The following is a 24,283-nucleotide window of genomic DNA, read 5'->3' on the forward strand; positions in this document are numbered from 1 at the left end:
TAGGATCATTTCTAGCATCAATCACCTCATTCATGAAATTTTAGCAACATAGGGTCATGCTTACACAAAGCAACAACATAGGAGCATGCTTACACAAAGCACAACATATAGATTCTCAAGGTAATCAACTTGAAGTCTAAAATACAACATCAACTAAATATAACAATTTAGCATAATTAGAATATCTAATACCACACATCAAGACATAGGTTCTCTAGGTTATCAACTAGAAATCTAAAAGTGTGAAATCAACTAAATATATCAATTTAGTATGGATGTACTTAACAACATCAAAATGATTCATTAAAATCATATACATGGATGTACTTAACAACATCAAAATCGCCAATAACTAAAACCACAAGTTACAATATAAACATGATTGTTAATTTGGAATTGAATGCAAAAACAAATAATGGAAGCCTTGGACATCTACGCTCGGAATTCTGCCGAGACCTCAATGGTTATTCCGGGCACTAACCCGCAGGGAAGACCACCCTAAGTGCGCACTATCTCAATGACTTAGAGGACTCACATCCCCGTACTAGAGCCAAACCTTAGCCATCTCAACTCAACAATGCTCCAAGATTCCAAAATTAAACCAAATAAGTTCACAACTTATACATTACTTATATAATGCATGAAAACACCTTCCATGCACAAGTAGGTTGAAACCACACAATCCATGCCTTAGAGTTTCAAATCTAAAATGACATACATAATGTGAATTATAAAGTGTGCAATTCACTACACATGGCATCAATATATTCTATAAAGAAAACATGTTCTCATGAATATAAATATAACAACAAAGTTGTCCAATGCTCAAAACACAATCAAGTGAATACATAACAAGTTCAAATCCATGATTTGAATATAGAAACAACTTCTAAAATACCAATAGATCCATGGAGCCATTAGATAGAATTTAATTAAACAAGATGATTAAATTCTCTAGATTTCAAATAACCTCAAATTAATATATGTTAAGCAACATATTATCGTCTTTACATATATCAAATCAAAAGTGCAAGATAAGCAAGATATCATCAAATAGAATTTAATTAATTTAAATAAATTAAATCTCTTGATTTCAAAAGTTGTCCAAATGATCTCAAATTAATTTATATCAAGTACTAAGTCATGGTCATACCATATATCAAGTCTAAAATAGATTACAAGCAAAACACAATTTACTATAATTTAAACCAAATTAAATCCATTTAATCTCTAGATTTGAAAACTCATCTCAATCAACCCAAATTAATATATATCAAAGATCAACTCATGGCCATGCCATTTACCAAGTCTAAAATGAGTTATAAGCAAACTACCATTAATCATAATTTCTCAAATTAATATACCACTTGCATACAAGTTGTATAAGCATCAAAAACATGCAAGACAACAAACATATAACCCTATAACATTCCTACCTCACTAGAGAAGTGTCTTTCTAGAATCCAAGGCAAAATCAACACAAAATGGCAAACCCTTCTAGGGTTATGAAGAGGAAGATGAGGGGAACAAAATGTATTCCCAAGTTCAAGCTTGGAAATCAATGGAAGGCTCTCAAAAATCAAGGTCAAAGCTTAAGGCTTTAGGCTCCATCCATGGAGGCTAAGGTTTTCTTTACAAAAGAGGGAGGAAATGAAAAATGATCAAGATGAAATGTGAGTGGAGGGGATAGAGATCCTCCACTTACTATGTGCTCTTACACTACCTCTCACACACACACTAATGCAAGATAAAATTGTGAGCCTACACTTGTCACAAATCCAATGCTCCATCCTAGGTTAAATCTCAAGCCTACACTTGTCAACCATCCAAGCCAACAAGTGCACCAATCCTAGGCCAACAAGTGGTTAAATCTCCACCCTCCACATGTCCTCATCCAGGGCCTCAAAGTGTTTCCACACACTTGTTAATAAGTGGACCAATAAGAGTGTGACACTTGTCATACTTTATAAAAATTGCAAAAAAAATCCTTTTTGAAAATATCTTCCAAATAAAATTGCAAAGTGGTCCCTAAGACGAAAAATAATTACTTTACAGTAATTACACAAAAACCCCTAAAGTTTAAAAAATTACAAAATAGTCAAGCATCTATACCCTTTACAAGAAAAGTAAGCACTTAGCATGCTTTTCTACAAAAGTGAAAATACACATAGTACGGAATTTAAATATCGTGGAAGCATGCAAAACCGGAATCAAATCTGAACACGAAAAGTGAGGTTATGCCAACAAAGTGATAACCGAGAAAAAGACGAAAGTGAATAGTGTCACAAAAGAGAAAATGTTAAACTGGCTCGGTCCTCAAAGGAAGTCGTCAATCCACCAAAAAGAGTCTCAGAAACCATTCCCGAGTACTCAAGATGACACTAAGTGCCGAGAAACTGAACTCAGAAAGGAAAAGATCAACGGAAAAAAAAAATATCCGTGTAAATCAGAGAAAAGGAAAGGAAGGAAAATGACCGGGTCATTACAACCTTCCCACCATAAAAAGATTTCGTCCCCAAAATCCAGCCCCAACCAACAAAAGTCGAAACCAAGAAAACCATAGAGTACATCTCCGAGTATCCCACACAACACGCTATACCAGCGACCTCAAAGTTGAAAGGAACCCCACGACCCAGTGTCATTTGCACCCACGTGCTTATGACAAGACAACCTCTCAAAGGAAAAGTGACTACATGGCCACACAATAAGTCAAAGGTCACACACAGAACCCAAGGTCAAACAAAGGAACAGAAGACCACAACCGTAAGCATCCCTCCTGACGAACTATCGTATGGATCTGAACACAACCACCAAAAGAACTCCAAGATATCTACGTATCAAATCAGGGTACAGAATAAACACAACGTGGTAGTACGAATAGTGACCAAAACCCGCCCACAATACACTCAAATGTGTGGTAGCAATGACAGTACCTAGTGCCTGCCCACACTTACTCGTCAGTAAGGTAGCATCGACGGTAACTAGTACTCGCCCACAACACACAACTTTATACGGTAGCATGATAGTATAAGGCACTAATTCATAACCTGCCCCCCACTAGGTCTACCCAAGAAACCTCTCGATACAAATGACATCAATGTCAAAAAAATGATCATTGCTAAAAGCACTACGGAGACTAACATTTTGTGAGAGTTGAGATATGGTCCAAAGATGTCCAGCCGGACCATCCTAGCCAATCCCAAAACTCTGACAATAATGCGATAGGTACCGCTATGCTTAAGGCCCCAAACCCTCAACACAGCAAAACCAACATCTCTAATGTCTCAAAATACCCCTATTAACAACATTAATCAGGAATCTAAAACCTGACAAGCAAGTCAATGCCTACAGAAATCAAAACAAACCTCACAATAAGACATTTCATCGAAAGTCCTTCATATCTCCCTGAAACAGATCAACTACAAGACTACACTGTAATCAAACATCAGATCCGCATCCCTATCTTAGATAACTAAATCCTCTAAATACAAATCCACCAAGTGGCACATACATCAGAATGCCAACAACCAAGGTCACAAAATGAATCACTCAAAACCGTACTTGGAAACACCAAGTTAAATCAAAATTCCTCAATTTTTGATCCATAACCAATCATCAGAACTACGATTCCTCAAAGCTACGCCTAGCCGTAACTAGGACAAGAAAACTCCCCAGACAAGCCATATCCAACAACGATCTTTCAAAACTCTTCTAAGAGTCAACCACATCAAGGTCTCCAAAACTGAAACAAGTCTCCAAAAGACATTCGTAAATAACATCAAACTTACACAATGAGTCAACCATATCCCCAATCAAATGGACACAAGTTCCCTTAAAATGATCTCACACCAATCCACTCACACTGAGCACCACAACCCGTCAGCAACCACGACAAAATTCCCCAAGGGAAGACACGAAGAAAAGGAACCACCAGTCCTAAGAAGAACAACACCACGACTCCATTTCTGAAATGAAAGACAGCAAGGTCAAAGACTTCACCCCCTACATAAAGGTAACTCGACCAAAACCCATCAAATCCTCACCAAGGACTCAAGACAACGATAGTGATCCTCACGGACCAACCAACCCCAAAGCTGTGGACACTGCAATGAAGAGAAGAGACTCACTCCTTGTGAAGTCCCTAACACGAACCAACACAAAACCCTCGTGGAAACCCGCATACACACTACGTGCGACCGAGGGAAACGAATAGGGAAAACCAAACCTGGAAGTTATGTATATGATAAGGAAATGCAACTATCAAGAAATAAATCTACTCACATAGATAAAAATCAAGGTTACATGCAGCACGTCTCCATGTAAACACAAAATCATGTCACTAAAGCGCAATAACAACATGGCATCTCTAAGCATATAAAGAAGGCATGCTAATGCCACATAACAAGAAGGCAAATGTGGATACACTTCCACCTACTCATGCATCACAATAACATAAATCATACTACTAACGTGGTAGTAAACGAAACTGCAGAAGAACAAAAATGATGCACCAATGAACCCTATAGACACCGTGTCCTAGAGTGTCTAGGTAAAAGGAAGGACAACTCCTATCCATAAATTGACTCCAAAACCAATGCGACAACAACCTGTCTCAAAACAAACGTGAGCCTTTACCACAATGGTAAGACTCCAACAATCCAACTCCGAATCTAGAGGTGACACTATACATGACACTAACAATGCAATGCTCTCACCAACCCAAAACATCGATCAATCGACTCGATCCCAAAAGCATCACCACACAAAGAGAACTCAAACAAAATGGTAACTTTAGCCGTATAATCAAACAACCAATTCAATCTCCAAAATCGTCCTCAAAACGACCATCAATCACCGTCTCAACACCAGACGCCCAAAACAAAACGTACATCATCACCAACCAAAAGGACAATGCCTATCATAATAAAACCAACATTGATTCCATCCGAACTGCACTTGTAGTTAGCCAGTACGATAGCATGACAGTGCTATGCATCCGCCCATAGCGTACCCGCCCACAAAAATTGCAATATCAGAGGAACCTTCCAAAATAATTAAGGATCCTAAGAGGTCCATAACCTCATCGTGGCCCAAAACCAATAATCCAGCACCATGGCAACGCCAAAGGACTCACCTCACGAGAGCCTAAACAAAAGGTGTCTCACCACCTACCTTAAACTAATGCTAGGTCGACAACAACCTATACTACCATAAAACCATGTGGACAATGACCAACAACCTCAAGAAAGAATGCCAAAATGAAACCAATTTCACCAACCATCGTACTAAGTGAAAACTCACCAAACGACTCAAGCTCAACTCAAACATCCAATGACTAATCCCAAGTCCAGCCAAATATGCAACACAACAATGCATATACAATTCTAATCTAGCACACATCATATGTCATGCTCTTTACACTAGAATAAAATTATGTTTAAACAAACGGCATACTACATATACCACATAAGCACATAAGTATATAAACTTGTTATCAAACCAAAATATGTTATCATGAACCATATAAACATATAGAGCATGGCAACATAAGCATGATATGCACCCAAACCCATCGTCCAAGGTATTCAAACCTAGGAGTTCTGATACCACCTGTGATGACCCTGGATTTTTCAACCTAGTGCGTCCTGTGATGACCCAAAACGGATCCAAAATACGGAAGCAAAAGATAGAACAATGGTCTCTAGAGATACAACACTCCTCTAAGACACCAATGTGACCCTCAATGAGGTCACGAAACCCAAACGAAGAAAATGCAGAAACAACGTTTCGAAAACGAAAAAGAATGAACCTATGGGCAAAATGGTCATTCCACCCTGAAATGAGTGCCAACGTGCACACCATTGGAAAGACAATGAAAAATTAATCAAGATAGACTCAATAATCACTTGATTCGGGGGCGGCAAAGATATCAAGTTCTGAAGTCGAAGGAAGGAATACCCTATCCCGGTTCGAACCAAAAACAGACACTACCTTACTAAAACTTGAATAACTTGAGGTACAAGAAGAATCTGAAGCTCTAATTAGTACCATTGGAAATCTTATTTCGACCCGATCAATTTAGACTCAAGAACGGACCAATTTGGAGTTAAAACGAAGAAGTTATGATGATTTGAAGTCGGAGGTGCAGTGCTGAACCAAGACACACACACCCGTGAACAGTACTTCAAGCACTCGAATGAGGACTTCGAGCGCTTGAAATTTGTGCTAAGAAATCTGCCCAAAGTTTGAGTGCTCAAACACCCTATTTAGAGCGCTCGAACTCCTATAGGCTGCGCTTGAAATGCTGACTTGAAATGCAATTTTGAGGACTTTCTGGGCTTTTTTGAGAAAAATACAAAGAAGAAACTACCCTCAAAATCATGTTTCCTAGCCAACCATGCTAAAAGAAAACTTTATTTTTTAAGAAAAAACCCCAAAATGCCTTTATGCTCAGTTTAGGCTCAAAACGGCAAAAAATGTAAGTTTGCACCAAGCATACTTTTGACCCCAAATACACTTCTAGGCTGAAACGAATATGTACGCAAACGTAATAAATGATTTTAAGCACGCGGGAATGGTCCGCGGCTCCCGGAAATGGTCGAGTCAAAATCCGACCCCGCGACGGCCAAAAAGGCGAAAATGAAAATGAAATGGAAATTTTGAAAACCAAAATTACCAAATGATTAGAAATTACCATTTGGCCCTTGGCCACACTTCATACATGTTTAATGAAATCCTATGAAAGAGTAAGAATGGATTTCCCACACCCGATGCAGACATAGTGAGACAATAACTTAACATTTTTCAACATTTTCATAATATTTCATGAAGTTAAAACTACTTTGGATACAATTACATGTCATTGGCCTCCGGCCTCATCTCATACATGTCAAATATATTGTAAGGAGTGCACTCATGTACACACTACATGTTTAAATTCAAATATACATATTTTGACATATAAGGCAAATGGCTTTCCAAGCCAACCTTTACAAGAAATGAAAATCTTCAAGTCCACAAATCATCCAAGCATGACGAGAATCGCAACCTTGATTCTTGTACCTAAAATATGCCCCATTATCATATGAGTGAGTAACATAAAGCTACTCGTAGGAAATGAGCATGCATCGACCTACGTTTTACAAGTTTGAATGATTTAGTTATTGTGGTTCATTCCACCTAACGTCTATGTCAAAGGTGAGACTCAAGGAGTATCCTAGCTACCTAGGATCATTTCTAGCATCAATCACCTCATTCATGAAATTTTAGAAACATAGGGTCATGCTTACACAAAGCAACAACATAGGAGCATGCTTACACAAAGCACAACATATAGATTCTCAAGGTAATCAACTTGAAGTCTAAAATGTAACATCAACTAAATATAACAATTTAGCATAATTAGAATATCTAATACCACACATCAAGACATAGGTTCTCTAGGTTATCAACTAGAAATCTAAAAGTGTGAAATCAACTAAATATATCAATTTAGTATGGATGTACTTAACAACATCAAAATGATTCATTAAAATCATATACATGGATATACTTAACAACATCAAAATCGCCAATAACTAAAACCACAAGTTACAATATAAACATGATTGTTAACTTGGAATTGAATGCGAAAACAAATAATGGAAGACTTGGACATCTACGCTCGGAATTCTACCGAGATCTCAATGGTTATTCCGGGCACTAACCCGCAGGGAAGACCACCCTAAGTGCGCGCTATCTCAATGACTTAGAGGACTCACGTCCCCGTACTAGAGCCAAACCCTAGCCATCTCAACTCAACAATGTTCCAAGATTCCAAAATTAAACCAAATAAGTTCACAACTTATACATAACTTATATAATGCATGAAAACACCTTCCATGCACAAGTAGGTTGAAACCACACAATCCATGCCTTAGAGTTTCAATTCTAAAATGACATACATAATGTCAATTATAAAGTGTGCAATTCACTACACATGGCATCAATATATTCTATAAAGAAAACATGTTCTCATGAATATAAATATAACAACAAAGTTGTCCAATGCTCAAAACACAATCAAGTGAATACCTAACAAGTTCAAGTCCATGATTTGAATATAGAAACAACTTCTAAAATACCAATAGATCCATGGAGCCATTAGATAGAATTTAATTAAACAAAGTGATTAAATTCTCTAGATTTCAAATAACCTCAAATTAATATATGTTAAGCAACATATCATCGTCTTTACATATATCAAATCAAAAGTGCAAGATAAGCAAGATATCATCAAATAGAATTTAATTAATTTAAATCAATTAAATCTCTAGATTTCAAAAGTTGTCCAAATGATCTCAAATTAATTTATATCAAGCACTAAGTCATGGTCATACCATATATCAACTCTAAGATAGATTACAACAAAACACAATTTACTAGAATTTAAACCAAATTAAATCCATTTAATCTTTAGATTTGACAACTCATCTAAATCAACCCAAATTAATATATATCAAAGATCAACTCATGGCCATGCCATTTTCCAAGTTTAAAATTAGTTATAAGCAAACTACCATTAATCATAATTTCTCAAATTAATACACCACATGCATACAAGTTGTATAAGCATAAAAAACATGCAAGACAACAAACATATAACCCTATAACATTCCCTACCTCACTAGAGAAGTGTCTCTCTAGAATCCAAGGCAAAATCAACCTAAAATGGCAAACCCTTCTAGGGTTATGAAGAGGAAGATGAGGGGAACAAAATGTATTCCCAAGTTCAAGCTTGGAAATCAATGGAAGGCTCTCAAAAATCAAGGTCAAAGCTTAAGGCTTTAGGCTCCATCCATGGAGGCTAGGGTTTTCTTTACAAAAGAGGGAGGAAATGAAAAATGATCAAGATGAAATGTGAGTGGAGGGGATAGAGATCCTCCACTCACTATGTGCTCTTACACTACCTCTCACACACACACTAATGCAAGATCAAATTGTGAGCCTACACTTGTCACAAATCCAAGGCTCCATCCCAGGTTAAATCTCAAGCCTACACTTGTCAACCATCCAATCCAACAAGTGCACCAATCCTAGGCCAACAAGTGGTTAAATCTCCACCCTCCACATGTCCTCATCCAATGCCTCAAAGTGTTTCCACACACATGTTAACAAGTGGACCAATGAGAGTGTGACACTTGTCACACTTTCTAAAAATTGCAAAAAAAATCCTTTTTGAAAATATCTTCCAAATTAAATTGCAAAGTGGTCCCTAAGATGAAAAATAATTACTTTACAGTAATTACACAAAAACCCCTAAAGTTTAAAAAATTACAAAATAGTCATGCATCTATACCCTTTACAAGAAAAGTAAGCACTTAGCATGCTTTTCTACAAAAGTGAAAATAAACATAGTATGGAATTTAAATATCGTGGAAGCATGCAAAACCGAAATCAAATCCGAACACGAAAAGTGAGGTTATGCCAACAAAGTGACAACCGAGAAAAAGACGAAAGTGAATAGTGTCACAAAAGTGAAAATGTAAAAATGGCTCGGTCCTCAACGGAAGTCGTCAATCCACCGAAAAGAGTCTCAGAAACCATTCCCGAGTACTCAAGATGACACTAAGTGCCGAGAAACTGAACTCAGAAAGGAAAAGATCAACGGAAAAAAAAATATCCGTGAAAATCTAAGAAAAGGAAAGGAAGGAAAATGACTGGGTCATTACAACTTTTCTACCAGAACCTCAGACCGAGTCCGAGTAACCTGGTAGAGCTACAGACCACTGTTGATGGGAACCTTATCCACATCATTATCGAGACACTATTGACAGCTTTTCTCAGTGCCCACATACATGTCTTCCGGGGATTGATTACCTAACTTTACAAAGGCCATCATACGCAGAGATAGCCACAGCTCTCTATGGCACCACCACTGCCACCAACATTTATGCCACTCGGACTTACCTGCCCGATAGCATGTGATTCTTTGATTCAGTCTTGTACTGAAATGTATATATGTTTGGGCACAAAAGCCAGTGGCGGGCCGATTTTCTAGCAACTTTATATGCCATTGATACAGGGCATTGGTTCTCAATTCCTACGCTCCTTTGGAGTGTTATGATGAAGCTGTATGATAAGTTCATCAGCAAGGAGGACCCTCAGAGGCCCAAGTTCTTCCCTTATGCTCATTTGATTACACAGCTCCTCCGGGATCAGCACTACCCATTCGATCCGCAGGAGATCACCGAGCCTGGTGCTTGCCATTACAGATGGGCCGACTGGAAGAAAAGCTACAATGCTCTTATCAAGAGTCTGCAGGAAGAGGCAGCCTAGGCAGCGAAGGATGCAGCAGTAGAGGAGGAGGCAGCAGCAGCTGCAACAGTAGAGGGAGTTGGGATTAACTTGGAGCAAGAGCCTCCAGCGGGATCACCACACCCTTCTCAGGAGCAGAGCCACCACTTCCAGTGTAATGACCCGGTCATTTTCTTTACGGATAAATTTTTTCCGTTGTCTTTTCTATTCTGTGTTTGGTTTCTCGTCACTTAGTGTAGTCTCGAGTGCTCAAAAATGGTTTCTAAGACTCTTTCCCCTAGATTGACAACTTCCTTTAACGACCGAGTTATTTCCACATTTTTCATTTTTCGACATTTTTCACTTTTCATCATTTTCCTTATTTTGTCTTTTCTCCGTTTGTCACTTTACTGGCATAACCTCACTTTTTGTGTTCGAAGTTGGTTTTTGACTTCACGTATCTTCATTCTAAGTGGTTTCCACGAAATACGTATCTTTACTTTTGCATTAAAGTACTCTAGTTGCTCCCGGTGTCCTTAAGGGCATGGATGCATAATTTTTTAGAATCTTTTTCTTTTCTTGGGTTATTTTTTGTAAATTTCTTTTGAAGATATTTTATTTTAAGGGTTTTTAAGAAAATATTTTTGGAAGATATTTTCATTTTGGGCTATTAGTGCAGTTTTCACTTTTTGGAAGGGCCATTGTGTAATTAGTAAAAGTTATTGCTAAATGCCTTATTTTGAGCCTGTATCCTCGTACGGGATTTATTTTCACTTTTCGTCAAGTCACGTACTCTTAGAATTCCCTTCTGGTTGTTTTTCTCCAGTTTCAGGGTTTCAAGCACCGGTTTCTGCCGAACTTGTTCGGGGCATATCTTTCTGCTTGGGACTCGGTTTTTGACGTCATTTCTTCTGTTGTTTATATTTTATCATTTTGGTTCTTTTTGTTCATCGAGTTTTGTAGTTTGAGTGCGTCTGCTCAAATTTCACTTTTCCGGACCCAGCGGGGCCCGTTCGGGGCTTTTTTAGGGTTTTCCTATAAATAGGGGGTTATAAAATTAAAAAGTCATCTTCCCCTCTCTTCATGCATGACCAAAAGCTGTCATGGCAGCCCAAGGGGGACTTCCACCCTTCTTCTCTCAATTAAACCTCCTTCCCTTTGTTAAAAAGTCATAGTGCCTTTGCGTTTTGTGTTTATCTTGACTATGCACATCTTTTCCCCTTATTAGAACCCATTTTTGGCCTATTTTTGAGTTCGGATTTGAGGTCAAGTTAGGATTTTGGTAGGTCCTCTTTGGAGTTTAATGTTCACGATGTTGTCCCCAACAAAACCCCGAAGTATTGTCGGATTCGGAGCCGTTTCATTTTGGTGGCTTTTGGGATTTCCATCTCAAATTGAGGTAGGGGATGTTTTAGGATGATGTATGTGCTGTGTTGAGTGTTTTCCATAATTATACAACTTATTTGCATACCTTGTATCAAATCTAGAAAATTAGTAATATTTATTTCTTTATATAAGATTTAATTTACAAGGATGTATATAGCTTAGAATTGAATTGTGGCATGATGATAAATTAGGCCTTAATATGTTTGTTGACATATATTAAATTGGGATTAATTGAATAAGAATTGTATTTTTTATTTAATAATTATCTTTGGTAAAAGTTTAAGTCTCATGGACATACCTTGTATGAAATTAACTTATGATATGGTTTTAAATTAAGTCTTGGCATGTTCTTTAACATACTTTAATTTTAAAGCACTTGGATGAGTATGAAATTCTGGAGATTTTAATTAAAATGATTAATTAATATCTACTTTAAAGGTTCCATTGGCTTAATCAAGTTTTTAATTTGATAATTGTGATGACTAGGACTTGTATACTAGCGTATGTTAATTTGGGACCAGTTGATATTGTTTTAGAAATTAGGGATTTGAATATCATGATTTAATTAAATTCCATTTTGTTGTTTCAATAGCCTAATTAAGTTTTTGAATTGATATATGCAATGATCAAGTTATGTTGTATAACATGTGTTAATTAAGGACCATTTGGTTGAGAATTAAAACTTAGATAAATTAATTAGTTTACTTGATTAATTTTCGTTTCTATCGCATTATTGATTTAATCATGAGTTTAACATTGGTGGTATGTTTAAAGCATGATTTTAGTCTTGTATTAGATTCTTCAGTTTATATTTTCAGTATTGAATTATATTGCTATAGCATGTAACGACTCGCACACTGAAGATTCGACTTGTGATGTTATTCTAGTGCGTAACGAATCGCGCTCTAAAGATTCGACATTTGTCATCCTATAGTAGTTGTGGATTTAGAGCATGAGCTATATGGTTACAACCTACTTGTGTATGGAATGTAGTTTCGTGCTTTATATATATTTCGTATATAAGTTGTTAACTTATTTATTTTGGAGTTACTTGAGACATTATTACAGAAACATGGCTAGAGTTTGACTCTAATGCGGGAGGTATGAGTTCTCCCCATTTATAGTGTGCACTTAGGGTGGTATTTCGAGCGGGTTAATGCCCGGAATAACCATAGGTCTTAGCTTTTTCTAGGATTTGATGTCCAAGTCTTCCACTACTTGATTTTGCATTCAATTCCAAGTTGGCAACCAATGTTTAATTGTGACTTATGGTTTTGGTTATTAGTGATTTAATGTTGTTAAGTACATTCAGGCATTATGATTTCTAATGAATCATTGCAGGTTTTGATGTTGTTAAGTACATTCAGGCATTATTATTTCTAATGAATCATTACAGGTTTTTTATGTTGTTAAGTACATCTATGTTATATTGTTCAAATGCAACTTCGGAATGATCTTATAGATTCATTTGGAACATAGACGTTAGGTGGCTTGACCCACTTTAGTTGTTTTCGCATTTTAGATTTCAAGTCAATGGCTTTGAAGATCTATATCTTGTTACTTTGTATAGCATGCTTCTATGTTGTTTGAATTGCATGAATGATGTGATTTATGCTAGAAATGTTTTAAGGTAGCTTAGAATGCTCCATGAGTCTCACCTTTGACATAGACGTTAGGTGGCCTAACCTTTTTAAATTGTTTTAAGTTAATGTAATAAACTTGTAAAACATTAGGTCGATGCATGCTCATTTCCTACGAGTAGCTTTATGTTACTCACCCACATAGTGGGGACATTTTTTAGGTACAGGAATCAAGGTTGAGATTCTCGTTATGCTTGGATGATTTGTGGACTTGAAGGTTCTATTCTTGTAAAAGTTAGCTTGAAAAACTATTTGTAGCCTTATTTGTCATATGTGTGATATGAGGTCAAGGGCTAAACCATATTTGAAATTCATGTATATTCATAAATGTTGAAATCTTGCCTTTAATGAGAATATATGAGAAATTAGGGTTTTACCATGACATTTTTGCACCGAAGTATGCATCGAGTATGAAATTCATTATCTAGCATTCATTTAATATGTATGAGGTGTGGCCAAGGGGCAATCACAATTTTGTTTTCATTTTTGCATTTTAGTTTCATACTTTACATTTTGAGCTAAAATAGTAAAATCCGAGCCTTTAAGAGTTCATTTCCAAATCGAGTGATGCAAAGTGTGCACGAGCACATTCATTAGGACCTACTTAATATGCATAAAGTGTGGCCAAGGGCCAAATGGTAATTTGAAATCATTTGTTAATTTTAGTTTTCAAATTTCCCATTTCTAGTTCATTTTCGCCTTTTTGGCCGTGGGGGGGGGGGGGGGGGGGCGAATTTTGCATCGGAGATATTTTTAAGCTGTGAACCATTGTAGCATGTCCTAATAGGTAAGTTACGTTTGCGTGCATGATCGTTTTCAAGAAAAACCTCATCCTTGGTGATTTGAGCCTCCTATGGACTCATTTTACATTTTTACTGCATAATCTGATTTTAGGGTATTTTGGGGTTTTCCTTCAACAGATAAATTCCGATCTTCACATGGTCACTTAGAAAATATGATTTTAGGAGTGGTTTCTTCTTTGTTTTTTTTCCAGAAAATGTCATCTTGGTACCGGAAATCCCTCGCAAAGTTCAGCTTTCAGTTTATATTTTTTACAGCTTTTTAACCGCCATGACCTGATTTCATGGAGGGGCATTTTGGGTATTTTACAGTGAGTTTTTTTCATTTTGTTTTGTGTTGATGGGTAGAAAATTTGATTTTAGGAGGGGTTTCTTTTTAATGTTTTTTCAGAAAAATTCGTTTGGTAGCCCGTTTTTGATCTCAGATGTGGACAGTTACTGTATCATCTTTTTACCCTCTTGTCCAGTTCTGATCTAGGGGCATTTTGGTGATTTTACAGTGTGTTTTTTTTTTGTTTCCTTCTACATATTTAGGTAAAAAACTCAATTTTAGTGGGGATTTCTTCTTCGTGTTTTTCCAGAAAATGTCATCTGGGACCCAAAAACCCCGCGTCAAATCTGATTTCCTATGCGCATCAGCACTATTTGAAAAAGTCTGTTGTAAGGGCATTTTGGGGATTTCACGTCAAAAATAAAATTTTCTTTTGACATGGTCAACTTGGAAAAATTATTTTGAGGGGGTTTTCATTTTTGTGTTTTTCTAGAAAACGTCGTTTAGTGCTTAAAAAAGGCACACGAAACTTTGTTTTGTGTGCCTTTTTGACCTTTCACGGCCGCGACGACGTCAATTTGTTTTGACTTTTCTCTTCCATCCGGACTTGGATTCAAGTGATTCTTGAGTCTAACTTGATAATTTTTCATTGTCTTCGCAGTGGTGTGCTTGGTAGCACCCGATTTTATATTTTTAGAAATGACCATTTTGCGCTTGGGGCTATTTTGTCTGGTTTTCTTGTAATTCTGTTCCATTACCTTCTTTTGAGTTCTGTGACTTCACGGGAAGTCATGGATGTGTCTCAATAATAATATACAATCTAGGAATGTCATTTCCATGTAAAATGACTATTTTGCCCCTGGGGGCTTATTTGTCATATTTCCAATCTTTTACTTCTGCGTCAGTTCTTATTGAGTTCCACGACCTCATGGAAGGTCATCAAAGTGTATTAGAGGTGTATTGTGCCTTAGGAGACTGTTGTCTTATTTCTTGCTTCCACATTTTTGATTTGTTATCGAATCTATGTTCAGTTTATTACAGGACGTGCTGGCCTAAAAACCAGGGCCGTTATAGGCAGAGCTGGGATGGGCATCAGCACCGTCAGGATGACCAGTTATTCCTAACACTCAGGCTCAGTCCAAAATGCTAGAGAAGCGCTATCAGGCATTGTAGGACTCAGTCCTCGCACTCTGAGCAAATATGGCTACTCTCCGTACGAATGTCATGACAGTGCTGCGAGACTTTCTAGATAGATCTGGGGTTCACACCCTACCAGACCGTCATCTTCCGCTTGATCTCTCTATCTCATATTTATACCTATGATTCTAGATTGTTACTTTTGGTACTATTATTCCATTTTTGCGGCCAGTCTGTTGGCCTGGTTTATTGTGATGTACTTTATACTTGCACTTTATTCAGGTATTTTAGATGTTGATCATATATTGATATATCTGTTGATGTTTACTCCATTCTCAAGTGCATTACAGTGCTTTTAGTGAGAGAGTGCAGCCCATACTTTTCAGGACCACTTTTATACCTGTCTCTCTTTCATTTACTATCCCACTTGCACTTACATGCCCACTGTGCACCATTATTATCCTATTTGTTATTTGATGAGATTTTATTCCAGTGCCATCTTTTCAGGACCACAGTTAATCCCAAGTTTGGGGGGGTTATACCACCCACTTTGGATACTTGTGTCCTACCCATTCCTCGCCATAGCTATACTGGTATACTCTTTTCTCTTTCCTTTGTTCTCATTACACATTGATGACATTGTGCAGTTTGAGTTTGGGGGTAATGTGTGTTCTTTGCATTCAATTCAAGATTAGAAACATGACTTATGTATTTGAGGGATTTACTATGATTGGTCCATGATGAGCAATGACTTTGATCTATAAAGGCCAATATTGCTTAGAATTTAAAATTTTCTTAACTTGAGAGTCTAATACTCCTTGTATACCTTGTGGATGCCATTTAGGAGTAAATTTTTCAAAAGATTGATATCTTGCTTGCACTTGTGGTCCACATCATCTTGATTTTGTGATTGTTTTGAGATTCACTCTAGGATTCTACACTAGCACATGCACACACTAGCATTCATATATAGGGTACATGCTTTGTTGACTATTGATTTGGTTATATCCCAATTGAGCTAGTAGTGCATTGAAAGCTTTTGATGGGTGCTCAAATGTGATGCATTTTAGCACCTAAGCTAGGGTATTTTAGTCCATTCATCAATTTTACTTTCATGTCTTAGATACTTATTTGTGTTATTGCCTATTTCAGGTGAATAATGTTCAAACAGGCTAACAAGAGCCATTTAGACCATTTTTGGAGTTAAGGAGCAAAGTTGGAAAGAAACTAAGAAAATTACATCAAAGGAACTTCGATCGATCGAAAGGAAGTCCCGATCAATCGAAGTGGTCTACAATCGATCGAAATGAAGGCGGTGCCAACTCAGCAAAGTAGATAAGGCCCGAAGATATTTTTGATTCCATATCAGCTTCAATCGATCGAAGCTAAGTGTTTAATCGATCGAAAATCTTCGATCGATCGAAATGCTAGCTGGCATTAAGCTGTCTAATTCCCAAGCGCGCCGATTTCTACCTACCTTGCATAGCTGCGAATTTTCTCCAATTAGAGGATATTATTCTGACTTGGTCCTTATTCAAAAGAGCATGTAATTGATTTATTGAACATCATTATAGTAGATAGAATATTATTATTATTACCAATTATAGAATAGATAGTTTTTCTCTCTAGAATTAGGGTTTTGGAGAAGAAAGCAAGGATGAAGATGATGATGCCAACCTCCAAGCTAGCCCTTGAGGGTTTCATGTCTACTACAATGAGTGGCTAAATACTTCTCTTGGGGCTAGAGATAGCCCCTACGCTTGCTTCTTAAACCTAGCTTTTGTGTATTTTTGGGAATTTTAGTTATAATAGATGTTTTGACCATAAATAAATATAGATCTTGTGATTTCTACTTGATTTGTATGGATTAATACTTTCAATTGATCATTTAGATCTAGTCATATATCTATGTATGCTAGAATTGATGTTCACGTTTTTATCTCTAGATTTAATGAATTTGATGCATGTCTATGTGTATTGATGATGTTAATCTAGTGATGTTCAAGGCATGGTGCTTAATGAAACACTTTTGTCATTTATTTGATGGTTCATACTTGTTTCTTGATGGATTGTATCACATCTCTAGTTTAGTTAGTTTAATTTCATGTCTCTAGCCTAGTTGTAGTGTAGATGCTTTAATTTCTTAGGTAGGTGAGCAATTCATTCTTGTTTCTTGATGTTCCATACTTGTGAATGCAAAAAGTGTATATCTATAGATATCAGTGTGTGCGTTAATTATGGTTTTATTGAATGGATATTAGTCTCATTTGATAGGTTGTGCTATTCATTAAAATTAGCTAGACAATCTATACTTATTTGCCATCCATGCTTAGTTTTAATTGATGTCACACACACACACAAAGTTACAATTTAAATTTCCCCATTAATGCACAATTGCTAGTGTTTGATGAAGTAAAGCTTAGTGGTGACTCTATGCCCCAAGACCTCTCTCCTATATCTTTTCCCTATTTTCTAGATTGCTCTCTTTTTACTTGCATTAATCTTTAATTGCATTGTAGCTTAAGTAATCAATCACCAAGCAATCTTTGATCACTCGACCTACTAATCCGACATTAATTTGCATCACAAATACACCTCCGATACCTTAGGACGATCCCTACTCACCTTAGCTATATTTTTAGTTAGAAGTGGTAGTGGCATTTCATAAATTTAAACTTGGCCACACTACACACATTTTCATTTCAATTTGGTGCATCGACACGACCCACCACACCAAGTTTTGGCGCCATTACCGGGGATTTGGCACCGTCGTATTTGGAAATTAATTAGGAATTAGTATTCCTTTGATCTTGTTTTTATTTTTATTTTTATTTTATTTTTAGTTTCTTATTGTGTTTGTTTTTTATTGGCGAGGTGAATTGAGCCAAGAGAGTGAAGCAAAGGGAAATTGAAAAGCAAGAGAAGCAAAAGAAGCCAAGTGAAGATAAGCAAGAGCATAAAAAGGTCAAAAATAAAATAAAAATTACAAACCAAGCAAGGCAAAAATAAAATAAAAAATAAAAAAATTTGAAATATCATTTGAAGTTACTTAAGGACCCTTTGTGAGCCTTTCTAAACTCAATCTCTAATTAAATCGTGAGCCCGTGTGGAGGCAAGTCTTTACTTTTCTTAGATAGATCATGAGCCCGTGTGGAGGCAATTTAATTTTTCTTGCATAGTGTTTAAAGCATGGGAGTATGGGATCATCGTATGTAAAGGATTGTTGATTATTGATTTGTTATGGAGGCGGAGTGATTGATACTTGCTTGTTACTTGTTTTTGTTTTGTTTGTGCATACATTGTCGTAGGTCTTTAAATCTTACTTTTGTCCCACTTAATTTGAATCTTGAATCATTTGTTCATCATTCTAAGGGAAAAGGATAATTCTAGTCATTCCATTTCGTCAATGGAAGACATCAATGAGGACCATGTAGAGGACCTTGGTCACATAGACCAACAAGGCATCCTTCACCCTAATGTGGATCATGACAATATTCAAGTACCATTAGGCATGTCAAGGCCTTTCATTCCACCACAACAACAAGGCCAAGTTCCATTGGGAATGCCTCGGCCAATTTTTGCTCCACAACCTCCCATTCTTCAAAGCAATCAAGGTGCTTATGTAGCACCACCGGTTGTGAATCCTCCTCTTGCTTTGCATGAACATTATGTGCCTAATGAATATAATGCACCCACTTGTATTCAATTGCTCCCATTTAGAGCACATCACTATGAAATTAAACCATAAACTATTCAAATGCTTCCTAACTATCATGGATTTCTAAGTGAAGAACATTACAAGCATTTGGATGAGTTTCTTAAAGTGTGTTCCACCATGAAATACACGGACATGTCGAAAGAGGTTTTGAGATTAAAACTTATTCCTTTTACCCTTAAAGATAAGGCAAAATATTGGTTCAACAATCTTAAGTCTTTTTCGATAACTTTTTTGACAGAAATGAAACAAGAGTTCTTGAAAAAGTACTATCCAGTTTCAAAGACCAATGCTATGAGAACTTCAATTCAAGAATTTTCTCAAAGGGAAGGAGAATTGTTTTATGAGGCATAGGAACGCCTTAATGATTTGCTTAGGAAATGTCCACATCATGACATTCCTCAATGGCAATTGGTACAATTCTTCTTTGAAAGTTTGTTGGATAATTTCAAGGGTATAGCTGATGCATCTATGGGTGGTTCTTATCTTGATAGACATGAGGATGATGTATGGCATCTTTATGAAAGCATGAGTGAAAATTCGATCCTTGTCTTCTAAAAATGGTAGAAATTTAGGTGGAAGGAAGAATGTCGGCTTGTATTAAGTTGACAATTCTAATGACATAGCCGCCGAAGTCAAGTCTTTATCTCAAAGGTTTGATCAATTTTTGATCAACCAAAATTCAGTGAATCAAGTATCTTCCTCCCCTAATCATGTTCATCATCATAATTCTAATGAATTATACATGACTTGTTCTAGTATCTTACATTTTACTTCTAATTGTCCCCATGGACATGTGCAAAGTGAAAACCATAAACAAGCAAATGTTATCTTTGTCAACCAAGAGAATAATCCTTTTGACTCACACTATAATCCTGGGTGGAGGAACCATCCGAACTTCTCTTGGAAAAGCCAAGGGGAAGGCTCAAACCTTCCCCAAGGTAGTTTTGAGGGAAAGTATGTTCCACCCCCAATGCAAAGCCAAGGTTCCCAAGGTTATAGATCTTCTTTTCAATCATCACATGGAAACCAATTTTCAAATTCACATTTTCCTAATCAATCATCTTACTCTCAAGGAAATTTTAAGAGTCCCGCTTTTGAGGAGAAAGTGTTGACCGTTTTAGGTACTTTAGAGGCAAACACTTAATTGCTTCATTCCCATTCCCAATTCATTGCTAAGCTAGAAACCCAAGTTGGGCAAATAGCTAGTACTTTGAATGCTAGAGAAAAAGGGAATATGCCTTTAAATACCCCCACCAAAGCAACAATTTGTTGTGGAGACCAATTCCTCATCGGAAGGTCACACAATTGAACATGTCAATGCGATGACAACCTTGAAAAGTAGAAAAATTGTTGATAACCAAGTTGGTGTCCAAAATGAAATGAGTGAACTAGTGCAACCAAAAGTTGACACCCATCCTGTTTCTCATTTTATTCCTCCTTCATTGTATGTGCATGAGCCATTTGTTGAAAAAGTTTTGAAAGATGATTTGAAAACTTCTTGTGTTAAAAGTGATTAAAAGAAAGATTTTAAAAAAGCTTTTGAGCCTAAGGCTCCATTTTTGGATGCCTTAAAAGGGTTCATTTCTCTTTAAAACCAAAAGACCAAAGTAAATGAAATAATTGAAGTGTTTAGGCAAGTGAAGATTAATCTTCCACTCTTGGATGCAATCAAACAAATTCTAGCTTATGCTAAATTTTTCAAAGATCTTTGCACCCAAAAGAGGAAGAATTAAAGCCAATCACTAGAGAAAGTGGTCTTAACCGAGCAAGTAAGTTCCATTTTGCAACATAACACTCTCCCAAAATTTAAGGACCCCGGTTCACCTACTACTTCTTGCATCATTGGTGATCATGTCCTTAATTGGGCTCTTTTAGATTTGGGAGCAAGTGTTAACCTTCTTCTATATTCGGTGTATATCAAATTGGGCTTAGGAGACTTGAAACCAATGTCGGTAGTTTTGCAACTTGCCGACTGATTCATCAAAAAGCCCCGAGGTATTATTGAGAATGTCTTGATTAAAATTGATAAATTCTTCTTCCCGATTGATTTCGTTGTCATTGACATGGAACCAGTTCCGAATCCCAAGAGCCAAATTCCAATTATCCTTGGCCGTCCCTTCTTGGCAACTACAAATGCCAACATCAGTTGTAGAATGAGGATAATGAAAATTTCATTTAGGCATATGAAAGTGAACTTCAATATATTTAATCCAACCCTGAGTTCAATAGACAAGCATGAAGAAGTGTGTGTTGTGGAAAAGTGTCTTGACAATGAATTTGAAAAAGTTGAGTCTTTACTTGAAAATGAAATTTCCGTAAGTTTACCTTCCAAAATGATTTCTAAGAATGTTGTTTTAAAAATAAATTTTGAAAGGGCATGGAAGCCCAACAGTTGCATTGACAAAGGACAATCAATTTCTTTTGATTCAAATCCAACAAGTTCTTTAGGGAACCATTTGTTGGGTGGGATTCAAAATGCTATTCACCCCGTCAAGAAGGGGATGCCAAACAAGATTTTTGATCCGAGTCTCACTAGAGACGTTAAAGACTAGTGCATTTCGTAGGGTTTACCAACCCTATTCCTCCCTCATTTCTATTTCTACATGTTTCTGCATCATCTAGATATGTGTTGCATTGAAAAATCCAGCTTGAGAGCCATTTTCTACATTTTGAGTACTGCCAGGGACATTTCGATCGATCGAACTCAAATTTGATTGATCGAAGTCTCACTTCCATTGATTGAATCATCTGTGATGAGGACTATTCAGTTTCCATTTCGATCGATCAAGGGCAGGTTGAATCGATTGAAATCCATTTTGGATCGATCGAAGTTAAGGGTTCGATTAATCGAAGTATTTCGATCGATTGAAAATGCGTCATTTGAATTTTTCGGAAATCCCTTTGGCCGTTCCAATTCAAGATTTTATTTTATTTTATTTTTATTTTTCTTTTTCTTTTTCTCTTTCTTTTTTTTCCCTATTTTCCCTATTTTCCTATTTTTCCTTTCTTTTTCCTTCTTCCTTTTCTTTTTCTTTTTCTTTCTTTCTTTCTTCTTCCCTATTCATCTTCTCCCTCCCTCGCAAACCCTAGACTCCATAACCATCTCTCTCTCTCACCAATTCTCTCTCATACCCTCTCACCACTCTCTCAATCTCTCATTCTCTCTCCCTCAACACCACCTCACCACCTTCCTCTCATCGCGGCGAAACCCCAAGAAGCCAAAGCCACCATCGGTAACCTCCATTAACGTCGGCGACGCTTTTGGCCATTCGGCCAACCTCCTTCTCCTCTAATCTCTCTATTTCTCTCTTGGTTTACATTTTATTCATCACCTCCAACCGATTTAGGCCAAGGAGGACTCGGATCCAGTTCCGGCGACCATCTGCAGAATTTGACGAGACTCAGGTCACCTTCTTCGACACCGATAAGGTTGAAAAACCTCCTTTTTCGCTCCAAATCTCTCCCTCTACCCTTCTTTTTACTTCTTTGAGTCGGGTATGTCCGATTTTATTTTTATTTTATTTTATTTTATTTTTGTTTTCTTTAAATTTTATCTTTAGTTCAATTTTAATTTTATTTAGTTTTGCATTTTAATTGTTAGTTTGTATATATTCTTGTGCATATATAAAAATTGGAAGCAAAATAAAAAAAAAAAAATTGAAAAATAACAAAATCAAATGAAAATGAAGAAAATTGATGATAAAATAAACTAAAAAAAATTTCGTTGCCAATGGTTTCTAAAAATTTTGGGAACATTTGACTTGAGCTACACTTTGAATGTTGATAAAAACAATGGAAGATGGATTGTGGAAATAGTGGTTGTTAATTGTAGTTTCTAGAAGGAGAATGGGCAAATTGAATTGGCTTTGTGCATTGTTGTGGGCGGTGTCCCTCTTGATTGTTGAAATTGCTTGAATGGATTGTTGAAATTGATTTAAATGTTGAATTATTATGTTGAAAAATTTTTGGGATGTCCATTTTTAAGTGGAAACCATGCTGGATTTTTGAAAAATTTCTACACTTAGTTTTTAAAACAAGGCATGTGGTTTGATCTTTGGGACATGAGATAGAATTTTAAAATTGATCTTGGGTTAAAAAAAAAAGAAGGTATTTGATTTGTTTTAAAAGAAGAAATGTTGATGTTGATTTTGAAATGGCTTTGAAAGTTTAAATTGTTGTGAGCATAGTTCCATCTTGTCTTATTTGTTTTTGAAAACTGAATACATGGATTTGTTCTAAGTTGTCTCCATTGATTGCAAGCATGACTTGATTTGATTTTGTGCTTTTGAAATTGAAAATGTTAAGTCTTGTCTTAATGCATGTAAAATGTTTTAAATGGACTTCTTTACAAAAATTTTGATTAGATTGAGTGCATTATTTTGGTAAAATGAGCTTTCATTGTTAACATGCTTTGTGATCACACTTGTTGGGTTTCAAATGATTTTAAAAAGGAAATTTTTGAGCTTTAATTGAAAAATGTGAAGTTTAATTGCATGATTCCTTCTTTTGGTTTTCAGACATTGCATGATTTTTTTCATGAAGTTTTTCTACAATGCAATTGAATGTCTTGACCCCAAAGTTTTCAAAAATTCCAATTTTTCCCCAAAAGTGTTGAGAAATTCCAAAGTTGACCAAAATGCCCTTGACTAAGTTGAAATTTGTTCTATTTGATTCCTTTCCATCTATTTGCATGTTCTAAGTGCCTTTGAACTTGTATGTGATCCAATTCTTGATTCTTGCCATACTAGGCAGCAGTTTGATATCTCTTGACATTTTTTATCATGATTTTTATTTCCTTATGCTTACTGACTTTGAGACCTGCCAAATGAGGTTTCTGACTAAGTTTGGGGGTATGTTATAGATCTTGGGAATTTTAAATGCATGATTTGGATGTTGTATCTATTCTTTGGCCTTAGTTGAGATTTTGAACTAAAATGTGAACCAAGTTAGGACTGTGTTTACTTGATATTGCTGTTTATCTGATTACATGCCATTATCCTGATATCATATACACTGGTGATCTGTTCTTCATGACCGAGGTTCTGTCTGGTCCAGA

At 36.4% G+C, this 24,283-nt stretch overlaps 1 pseudogene; it reads right to left on the minus strand.

Annotated features, from left to right (window-relative positions):
• Positions 1-19,523: 19,523 nt before the first annotated feature.
• On the minus strand, positions 19,524-19,622 carry LOC132283393 (small nucleolar RNA R71; annotated as a pseudogene).
• Positions 19,623-24,283: the final 4,661 nt, after the last annotated feature.

The sequence above is a fragment of the Cornus florida genome, unplaced genomic scaffold (genome assembly GCF_030987335.1).
Source record: "Cornus florida cultivar Cherokee Brave unplaced genomic scaffold, ASM3098733v1 CherokeeBrave_3.0.0_Hap2_Chr01, whole genome shotgun sequence".
NCBI classification, from domain to species: Eukaryota; Viridiplantae; Streptophyta; class Magnoliopsida; order Cornales; family Cornaceae; genus Cornus; species Cornus florida.